Below are 10,848 nucleotides of genomic sequence, written 5' to 3'. Positions count from 1 at the left end.
CATCTCTCTCCCTCCCTCCCCATTCTCCCCATCTCCCCATCTCCCTCCCTTCTTCTCCCCATCTCCCTCCCACAGTCCTCCTCATCTCTCTCCCCTCTCTTCTCCCCATCTCTCTCCTCTCTTCTCCCCATCTCCTCCTCTCCCCCCATCCCTCCCTCCTTCTCCCCATCTCTCTCCTACTTCTCTCCCTCCATCTCCTCCCCATCTCCCTCCCACTCTCTCCCCATCTCTCTCCTCTCTTCTCCCCATCTCCCTCCCTCAGTCCTCCCCATCTCTCTCCCTCCCTCACCTCCCCATCCCACCTCCCTTCTCCCTCCTCATCTCCTCCCTCTCTCTCCCCATCTCCCCATCTCCTTCCCCATCTCCCTCCCTCCCCCCCATCTCCCTCACTCTCTCCTCCACAATCTCCCTCCCCATCTCCCTCCCTCCCCCCTTCTCCCCATCTCTCTCCTTCTATCCCCATCTCCCTCCCACTCTCCTCCTCATCTCCTCCCTCTCTCCCCCATCTCACTCCCTCTCTCTCCCCATCTCTCTCCCTCTCTTCTCCCATCCCTCCCCCTCAGTCCTCCCCATCTCCCTCCCTCCCTCCTCTCCTCTCCATCCCTCCCTTCTCCCTCCCTCTCTCTCCCCATCTCTCTCCCTCTCTCTCCCCATCTCCCCATCTCATTCCCTCTCTTCTCCCCACTCCCTCCTCATCCTCCTATCTCCCTCTCTCTCCTCCACAATCTCCCTCCCCCATCTCCCTCCCTCTCCCCATCTCTCTCCCTTTCCATCTCCCTCCCTCTCCTCATCTCCCTCCACAATCTCTCTTCCCATGCACTCCTTCTCCCTTCTCCCCATCTCCCTCCTACTCTCCCCCATCTCTCCTTCCTCCCTCTCTCCTCATCTCCCTCCCTCTCTCTCTCTCCCTTTCATCCCCATCTCCCTCCCACTTTCTCATCTCCCTCCCTCTCTCTCCCCATCTCCCTCCCACTCTCTCCCCATCTCTCTCCCCCATCTCCCTCCCTCTCCCTCATCTCCTTCCTGCACTTCTTTCCATCTCCCTCCCGCTCTCTCTCCCTTCCTCCAATTCCCCCATCTCCCTCCTCCCTTCTCCCCATCTCCTTTCTCTCCCTTCTCCCCATCTCCTTATCTCCTTCTCCCCATCTCCCTCCCTCCCTTCTCCCCATCTCCTTCTCTCCCTTCTCCCCATCTCCTCCCTCCTTCTCCCCATCTCCTTCTCTCCCCATCTCCTTCTCCCCTTCTCCCCATTTCCCTCCTTCTCCCCATCTCCTTCTCTCTCATCTCTCCCCCCTCTCTCCCCATTTCCCTCCCCCCTCTCTGTCTCCCTCCATCTCCTCACTGTCTTCCCTCCCTCCCACAGTCCCCCCATCCTCCCTCCCTCTCTCCTCCCCATCTCCTCTCCCCTCCCCCATCGCCCTCTCTCCACCCCCATCTCTTCTCCCCACCTCCCTCCTCCCCATCTCTCTCCCTCCTCCCCAGACACCTCAAAGGGAGAGTCGTGACTTACTCCAATCCTAGGAGGAATTGTCACCGTCCTCACATGGCTGCACATGGACAGACTTGTTCTGTTCAACTTCAATCAGAACATTCCCATCATTTTTATGGAGGTTTTAAATCAATAGAATACATTGGAAATGCTAAGAAAGTGACCCCAATTCCCAATTCCTTTGACTAGTTTGACATGCACACCAAAATATTGAAAATTCTGCCAATTCAGTTCTCCGCATTTTCTCACGGATTTTTCATAGAATGAATTCAAATTGATATGACCACAATTCCACTATGATTTTGACTTGAAAACCCAATAGTTTTTAACATAGTACATTTCACACAAGCATATTGATAAAGCTTTTATTATTATAAGTATTCAGAATTTCACAGAATACTGCATTGCAACATGACAACGGCAAATTATGTGCCCATAATATTCTCCAGTGAACTTCCAGAATACTACATTTGTGCTGTCAACATGCTTCATAGTGGAATGTCCTTTATCCCTACAATACTGTCAACTCTATTGTTCACTAAGAAAACAACATGAACTGTGAGAAAACAGTGTCTGCTTTATTACCAGCATGCAAAACAACAGTTCATGCATCTGCCTTATCTGCAATATGGACTACTGAGGACGCAGACGTTTCTAAACGCAGGTAGCTAGTTCATTCACTGTGGTCCAAAATGTTTTACAACGTATGAATATCAAGAAAGTTAGCAAAATCTCAAACAAACTCTTATAAAAAAGGGAACGGGGGTGTTCTATACATTCCTTCATCGATAGTTGTTCATCTGTAGGGATGACAGTTTGGTTGTTCGTTTGTGTGTCCCCACCATACCAATGCTTTGAATGATACAGTTGCTTTACAGATGCATGCCTTGGAGGCCAAGCATGCACAATGAAAAGAACAAACAAACGAAGAGCAAAACAGTAAACTTTTCAGTTAGTCAGCGTAAGGTGCTATCTGTTGTATCGAGTGCGTTGGGCCCATCCTCTCAGGGGGCGAATGTCCTGGAAGACTCGTACTCACTGGGCACTTTGGGCTTGATGCCCTTGTTGTTGTAGTAGTCAACCACCTGGTTGGGCACTTCTGCTAAGACAGTCTTCGCCAGCTCTGCAGGTGAGCCCTGGAGAAGGACAGAGAAACCTGTCACTTCCTGTAACACTCAGGTTACCTCCCAGTTCCCCAGGTAACCCTCCCCAGTTCCTCAGGTAACCCTCCTAGTTCCTCAGGTAACCTCCTAGTTCCTCAGGTAACCCTCCTAGTTCCTCAGGTAACCTCCTAGTTCCTCAGGTAACCTCCCAGTTCCCCAGGTAACCCTCCCAGTTCCTCAGGTAACCCTCCTCGTTCCTCAGGTAGCCCTCCTAGTTCCTCAGGTAACCCTCCTAGTTCCTCAGGTAACCCTCCCAGTTCCTCAGGTAACCCTCCCAGTTCCTCAGGTAACCCTCCTAGTTCCTCAGGTAACCCTCCTAGTTCCTCAGGTAACCTCCCAGTTCCCCAGGTAACCCTCCCAGTTCCTCAGGTAACCCTCCTAGTTCCTCAGGTAACCTCCCAGTTCCCCAGGTAACCCTCCCAGTTCTTCAGGTAACCCTCCTAGTTCCTCAGGGAACCCTCCCAGTTCCTCAGGTAACCCTCCTAGTTCCTCAGGTAACCCTCCTAGTTCCTCAGGTAACCCTCCCAGTTCCTCAGGCAACCCTCCCAGTTCCACAGGTAACCCTCCCAGTTCCTCAGGTAACCCTCCCAGTTCCTCAGGTAACCCTCCCAGTTCCACAGGAAACCCTCCCAGTTCCTCAGGTAACCCTCCTAGTTCCTCAGGTAACCTCCCAGGTCCTCAGGTAACCTCCCAGTTCCTCAGGTAACCCTCCTAGTTCCTCAGGTAAAGTTCCCAGGTAACCCAGTTCCTCAGGTAACCCAACATTTCCTCAGGTAACCTCCCAGTTCCTCACGGGTAACACTCCCAGTTCCACAGGTAACCCTCCCAGTTCCTCAGGTAACCCTCCTAGTTCCTCAGGTAACCTCCCAGTTCCTCAGGTAACCTCCCAGTTCCTCAGGTAACCCCTCCTAGTTCCTCAGGTAACCCTCCTAGTTCCTCAGGTAACCCTCCCAGTTCCTCAGGTAACCCTCTAGTTCCTCAGGTTCCTAGTTCCTCAGGTAACCTCATTTCCTCAGGTAACCCTCCCAGTTCCTCGGGTAACACTCCCAGTTCCACAGGTAACCCTCCCAGTTCCTCAGGTAACCCTCCTAGTTCCTCAGGTAACCTCCCAGTTCCTCAGGTAGCCCTCCTAAGTTCCTCAGGTAACCCTCCTAGTTCCTCAGGTAACCTCCCAGTTCCTCGGGTAACCCTCCCAGTTCCTCGGGTAACCCTCCTAGTTCCTCAGGTAACACTCCTAGTTCCTCAGGTAACACTCCCAGTCCTCTGGTAACCCTTTCCAGTTCCTCAGGGAACCCCCTAGTTCCTCAGGTAACCCTCCCAGTTCCTCAGGTAACACTCCCAGTTCCTCGGTATCCTAGTTCCTCAGGTAACCCTCCTAGTTCCTCAGGTAACCCAGTTCCTCAGGTAACCCTCAGGTTCCAGTTCCTCAGGTAACCCTCCTAGTTCCTCAGGTAACCCTCCTAGTTCCTCAGGTAACCCTCCTAGTTCCTCAGGTAATCCCTCACATTTCCTCAGGTAACCCTCCCAGTTCCTCGGGTAACCCTCCCAGTTCCTCGGGTAACCCTCCTAGTTCCTCAGGTAACCCTCCTAGTTCCTCAGGTAACCCTCCCAGTCCCTCTGGTAACCCTTCCAGTTCCTCAGGGAACCCCTAGTTCTGCAGGTAACCCTCCCAGTTCCTCAGGTAACCCTCACATTTCCTCAGGTAACCCTCCCAGTCCCTCTGGTAACCCTTCCAGTTCCTCAGGGAACCCCCTAGTTCCTGGGGTAACCCTCCCAGTTCCTCGGTAACCCTCCCAGCTCCTCGGGTAACCCTCCTAGTTCCTCAGGTAACCCTCCTCGTTCCAGTAAAGACTCACATGTTTGAAGTTGCGGAAGGGGACGAACTGGACGATGTCTCGTAGACAGGGCTCCCTTGGGCGAGCGAAGGATTCCATCATCTCCATCCAGCATCTGCATGTCACTGAAGTCAGCACTTCCCACACCTACAATGATGATGGACATGGGCAAGTGGGGCTTGGACTATGGCCTCGCGGGTGTCTGCCATGTCTGTGATCACTCCGTCCGTTAGGATGAGCAGAATGAAGTACTGCTGCAGAGATAAAGGAAGGCAATGACTGGGGAGAAACGTGAGAGAGTAATGTATGTGGGGTGTGTTGGAAATACATGTTGAGCATAACCCTAAAACGCTGCGGAAGTCTCCCATTGACATCAATACATGATTTAAGCTCAATCTAGGTTCAAGCTATGCTCCCAATCGATTGGTTCCAAGGAGAGGAGGACAACTGACAGCTAGCTTACCATGGCCTCCTTGGTGTGCATTTCCTGTGAAGCGGAGCTGGCTACTTTCTGGATGATGGGGGCGATGTTGGTGGGGCCGTAGAGCTGAAGCTTAGGAAGGCATGTCTGATAGGCCTCCACCACCCTTGGATACCTGCACACCCATAGACATATGTTGGAAAACACAGAATAACACACACACAGTAACACTCACAGTCATGTAATTCTGGAGAACTCTGGGTATTTGGGGACACACGACCAACAGCAATGCACACAGGTTTGAAGGTATCGTTGTGGAGTACTGAGACCCATGATATTCCAGGATATTTTTCACTTTGAGGGGAAGCAGTCACTCTGTGAATAGTTAGTTACCTTCACAGCTGCATTGACTTGTATTTATCTCTTTCTCACCACCACATGGATCACCACATGAGTGGCCTCCCATTCGGCTGAGCAGCAGAAGTAATGCTATTTACTGATTGAGTGGGCATTTGAGGTCACACACAAACATCTGTGGAGAACTTCACTTATAATTAACAACCCCTCCATCACAACCTCACGCACTCACTCACTCACTCACTCACTCACTCACTCACTCACTCACTCACTCACTCACTCACTCACTCACTCACTCACTTCACACTCACACACTCACACACACTCACACACTCACACACACTCACTCACTCACTCACTTTTCTTACTCCATTTCTCATTCACTCACTCACTCACTCACTCACTCACACACTCACACACTCACACACACACACACACACACACATTACATTACACACATTACACATTATTACATTATACACATTACACACACCCTCACAGCTAGTGTAGACTACCAGTGAAATGCTTTCCAGAAATGTAGAGAGAAACATTTTAACAAATTATAACAAGTGGAATAAATCCACAATGAGTAAGGATAACTTGGCGATATACACGGGGTAGCAGTACTGAATCCATGTCCAGGGTACGAGGTAATGGAGTTCCATATGTAGATATAGGTAGGAGTAAAGTGACTAGGCAACAGGGTAGATAATAAACAGTAGCAGCAGTGTCTGTAATGAGTCAAAAGAGTTAGTGCAGATAGTGGGGGTAAAAGCTGTGTGCCGGGTCCTGTTAGTTCCAGACTTCAGTACAGCTTTCTGTGCAGAAGCAGGGAGAACAGTATATGACTTTGGTGGCTGGAGTCTTCCTCTGACACCACCTGGTATAGAGGTCCTGGATAGCAGGGAGCTCAGCACCAGTGATGTACTGGGCACGTACACACTATCCTATGAAGCGCCTTGCGGTCGGATACCAAGTGGTGATGCAGCCAGTAAAGACGCTCTCATTGGTGCAGCTGTAGAAGGGGAAGAGTTGTGCCTTCTTCATGACTTTGTTGGTGTGTGTGGGCTATGCTAATTCCTTAGTGATGTGGACACCCAGGAGCTTAAAGCTCTTGACCCGCTCCACTACAGCCCTATCGATGTGGATGGGGATGTGCTCTGCCCTCTGTTTCCTGTCATCCACAATTGGCTCCTTTGTCTTGCTGACATTGAGGAGAGGTTGTTGTCCTGAACACCACACTGCCAGGTCACTGACCTCCTCCCTATAGGGTGTCTCATCGGGTCGTGTCATCAGCAAACATAATGATGGAGTCGTGAGCAGCCAGGCAGTCGTGGTTGAACAGGGAGTACAGGAGGAGACTAAGCACACACTCCTAAGTGAGCCCTTGTTGAGGTGAGAGTGGCGGTCGTGTTTGTGCCTACCCTCACCACCTGGGGGCGGCCTGTCAGGAAGTCCAGGATTCAGTTTCAGACAGTAGTGTTCAGTCAAAGGGTCCTGAGCTTAGTGATGAGATTTGTGGGCACTATGGTGTTGAACGCTGAGCTGTAGTCAATGAACTGTGTTCTCACATGGGAGAGGGCAGTGTGGAATGCAATAGAGGTTACGTCATCTGTGGATCTGTTGGGGTGGTATGCAAATTTAATTGGAGTGGGTATGTGAATTGGAGTGGGTCCACACACAGAGAGAGAGAGATTTCATTTCATCAGTGAGAGGCTCTCCTGAGGGGATGAGAGTGTGAGGAGAGGTGTAGAGCAGCAACATTAAGACATCTGGAGGTCTGATTACTGACCACTATACTGCAGACATCTGGAGATCTGATCACTGATCACTATACTGCAGACATCTGGAGGTCTGATTACTGACCACTATACTGTAGACATCTGGAGGTCTGATTACTGACCACTATACTGCAGACATCTGGAGGTCTGATTACTGACCACTATACTGCAGACATCTGGAGATCTGATCACTGACCACTATACTGCAGACATCTGGAGGTCTGATTACTGACCACTATACTGCAGACATCTGGAGGTCTGATTACTGACCACTATACTGCAGACATCTGGAGGTCTGATTACTGCCCACTATACTGCAGACATCTGGAGGTCTAATTACTGACCACTATACTGCAGACATCTGGAGGTCTGATTACTGACCACTATACTGCAGACATCTGGACTTATACTATACTGCAGACATCTGGAGGTCTGATTACTGATATACTGCAGACATCTGGAGGTCTGATCACTGCCACTATACTGCAGACATCTGGAGGTCTGATTACTGACCACTATACTGCAGACATCTGGAGATCTGATCACTGACCACTATACTGCAGACATCTGGAGGTCTGATTACTGAGACATCTGGAGATCTGATCACTGACCACTAGACATCTGGAGGTCTGATTACTGACCACTATACTGCAGACATCTGAAGGTCCACCATTATACTGCAGACATCTGGAGGTCTGATTACTGACCACTATACTGCAGACATCTGGAGATCTGATCACTGACCACTATACTACAGACATCTGGAGGTCTGATTACTGACCACTATACTGCAGACATCTGGAGGTCTGATTACTGGACTATACTGCAGACATCTGGAGGTCTGATTACTGCCCACTATACTGCAGACATCTGGAGGTCTAATTACTGTCAGACATCTGGATCTGATTACTGACCACTATACTGCAGACATCTGGAGAGTCTGATTACTGACCACTATACTCTGGAGGTCTGATTACTGACCACTATACAGACATCTGGAGGTCTGATCACTGACCACTATACTGCAGACATCTGGAGGTCTGATTACTGACCACTATACTGCAGACATCTGGAGATCTGATCACTGACCACTATACTGCAGACATCTGGAGGTCTGATTACTGACCACTATACTGCAGACATCTGGAGATCTGATCACTGACCACTATACTACAGACATCTGGAGGTCTGATTACTGACCACTATACTGCAGACATCTGAAGATTACTGACCATTATACTGCAGACATCTGGACTGATTACTGACCACTATACTGCAGACATCTGGAGATCTGATCACTGACCACTATACTACAGACATCTGGACTGATTACTGACCACTATACTGCAGACATCTGGAGGTCTGATTACTGTCTGCAGACATCTGGAGGTCTGATTACTGCCCACTATACTGCAGACATCTGGAGATCTGATCACTGACCACTATACTGCAGACATCTGGAGGTCTGATTACTGCCAGCAGACATCTGGAGGTCTGATCACTGACCACTATACTGCAGACATCTGGAGGTCTGATTACTGACCACTATACTGCAGACATCTGGAGATCTGATCACTGACCACTATACTGCAGACATCTGGAGGTCTGATTACTGACCACTATACTGCAGACATCTGGAGGTCTGATCACTGACCACTATACTACAGACATCTGGAGGTCTGATTACTGACCACTATACTACAGACATCTGGAGATCGATCACATATACTACAGACATCTGGAGGTCTGATTACTGACCACTATACTGCAATGTGGATGTGGACACCTACTTGTCGAACATCTCATTGTCATGCTGAAACAGGAAACTGCCAATGTTTTGTATGACTGTGTGCTTGATTTTATACTCCTGTCAGCAACAGGTGTGGCTGAAATAGCCGAATCCACTAAATTGAAGGGGTGTCCATACTTTTGTATATATAGTGTATCTTACACAAGCACCGGTACGTACACACACAGGCAGTCTCAGCTTGCCACTCCCTCTACCCACAGTAATGCAAAGTTCACCTTCAAACAGATATCAATATCAATCATTTGTACAGGCACAAAGGAAGACAGTTTTTGACTGAGCGTGTGTGTGTGCGCGCATTGGTGTGTGTCCACATCTAACAGCATCTGTACGAGAGTCAGTTTTCTTGCATGAAAAACTGCAAGCTATGCCCTCTGCCTTGGGAGGTGGGCTGGAAGCTTGCCTGACAGAGGAGTACTGAGACTGATCTATTCCTGGGAAGAATCTCTGAACTGGATCAGAACCTGTCTGGCTCCTCTCCATCCATCCAGGGCAGCTGCCAATCAAAACAAGCAAGATGATAGAGTGACACGAATACAAGGTAGAAAGTGGAGGATGAGCTGAAAAGCTGAAAAAATAAAAGCTATTCTTATAGTCTATTCTTTTACAGTGTGTGAAAAGTGTTAGGGCTGTGTGCAGAACAACAGCAAAGGACCTTGTGAAGATGCTGGAGGAAACAGGTACAAAGTATCTATATCCACAGTAAAACAAGTCCTTGTATTGACGTAACCTGAAAGGCCGCTCAGCAAGGAAGAAGCCACTGCTCCAAGACCGCCATAAAAACGCCAGACTATGGTTTGCAACTGCACATGGGGACAAAATCCTACTTTTTGGAGAAATGTCCTCTGGTCTGATGAAACAAAAATAGAACTGTTTGGCCATAATGACCATTGTTATGTTTGGAGGAAAAAGGGGAATGCTTGCAAGCCGAAGAACACTATCCCAACCGTGAAGCCGGGAGGGCAGCATCATGTTGTGGGGGTGCTTTGCTGCAGGAGGGACTGGTGCACTTCACAAAATAGATGGCATCATGAGGCAGGAAAATGATGTGGATATATTGAAGCAACATCTCAAGATATCAGTCAGGAAGTTAAAGCTTGGTCGCAAATGGGTCATCCAAATGGACAATGACCCCAAGCATACTTCAAAGTTGTGGCAAAATGGCTTAAGGACAACAAAGTCAAGGTATTGGAGTGGCCATCACAAAGCCCTGACCTCAATCCCATAGAAAAATAAAGTGGCCAAATAACTTCCTAAAATTAATCCTCTTTACAAGGGGTGTAGAGTCTGACTGGCATACACATGAAGTGTGTTAGTTTCACGTTTGGGGAGGATCATTTTCACAAAAGAAATGCACCTTTATAATAAAAGCATTACAAGCCAAATCACATTTGTGGCCACTTTTGATTATGGTGTTTTCCACTAATGGAGCATTCGTGCATATAGCCTATGTGTGCGCATTGCTGCGCTTATAATGTGAAGGAATAGCATAATAGTGTATCACATTTGAAGTTAAACGTTCTAATCTGTTGCGTCAGCCTCATTTGCGTAAAAACGTTTTTTTGGGGGATGCTAGTGGTTGTATTAAATTTGGGGTCTATCATCCCACAACTGTTCCAGACTATGTTTGGAATATTTATTTCTTGCACAGAATAGGTCAACTTTTGTACTATGGGGGATAGTAGATTGACATAGGTTAGTTCTTTTGCTGTTGGTTAGGCCTATTCATCTTGTAGGCTGAAAAGTAAATGTTGACAGTTCTTCTAATATCTTCAATATGCACCTCGGAATTGGATAAGGACGCGCGCAGTTGTGTCCCGAAAGTGTCTGTCTTCACTTGTAGCCTGTGAGAAAGACCCGATCACGAGAGACATGTGAGTGAGAGGTGCTTTGGAGCAGCAGCACTCAGGGAGTAGGGAACAACAGCCACTGGCCGCAAAGGAATGGAGTTTCTTTAGGGTGCATTAGGGCCACACAAAGGGGATGCCGCCGGGA

The 10,848-nt window shown here is 48.8% G+C and overlaps 1 pseudogene; it reads right to left on the bottom strand.

The window, feature by feature from the left end:
- Positions 1-2,255: 2,255 nt before the first annotated feature.
- LOC127917817 (copine-4-like) overlaps positions 2,256-10,848 on the bottom strand; it is a 79,272-nt pseudogene continuing 70,679 nt past the window's right edge.

The sequence above is a fragment of the Oncorhynchus keta genome, unplaced genomic scaffold (genome assembly GCF_023373465.1).
Source record: "Oncorhynchus keta strain PuntledgeMale-10-30-2019 unplaced genomic scaffold, Oket_V2 Un_contig_1222_pilon_pilon, whole genome shotgun sequence".
Classification (NCBI taxonomy): domain Eukaryota; kingdom Metazoa; phylum Chordata; class Actinopteri; order Salmoniformes; family Salmonidae; genus Oncorhynchus; species Oncorhynchus keta.
Note: the sequence above shows the minus strand (reverse complement) of the source record. Positions and strands in the feature narration are given on the sequence as shown.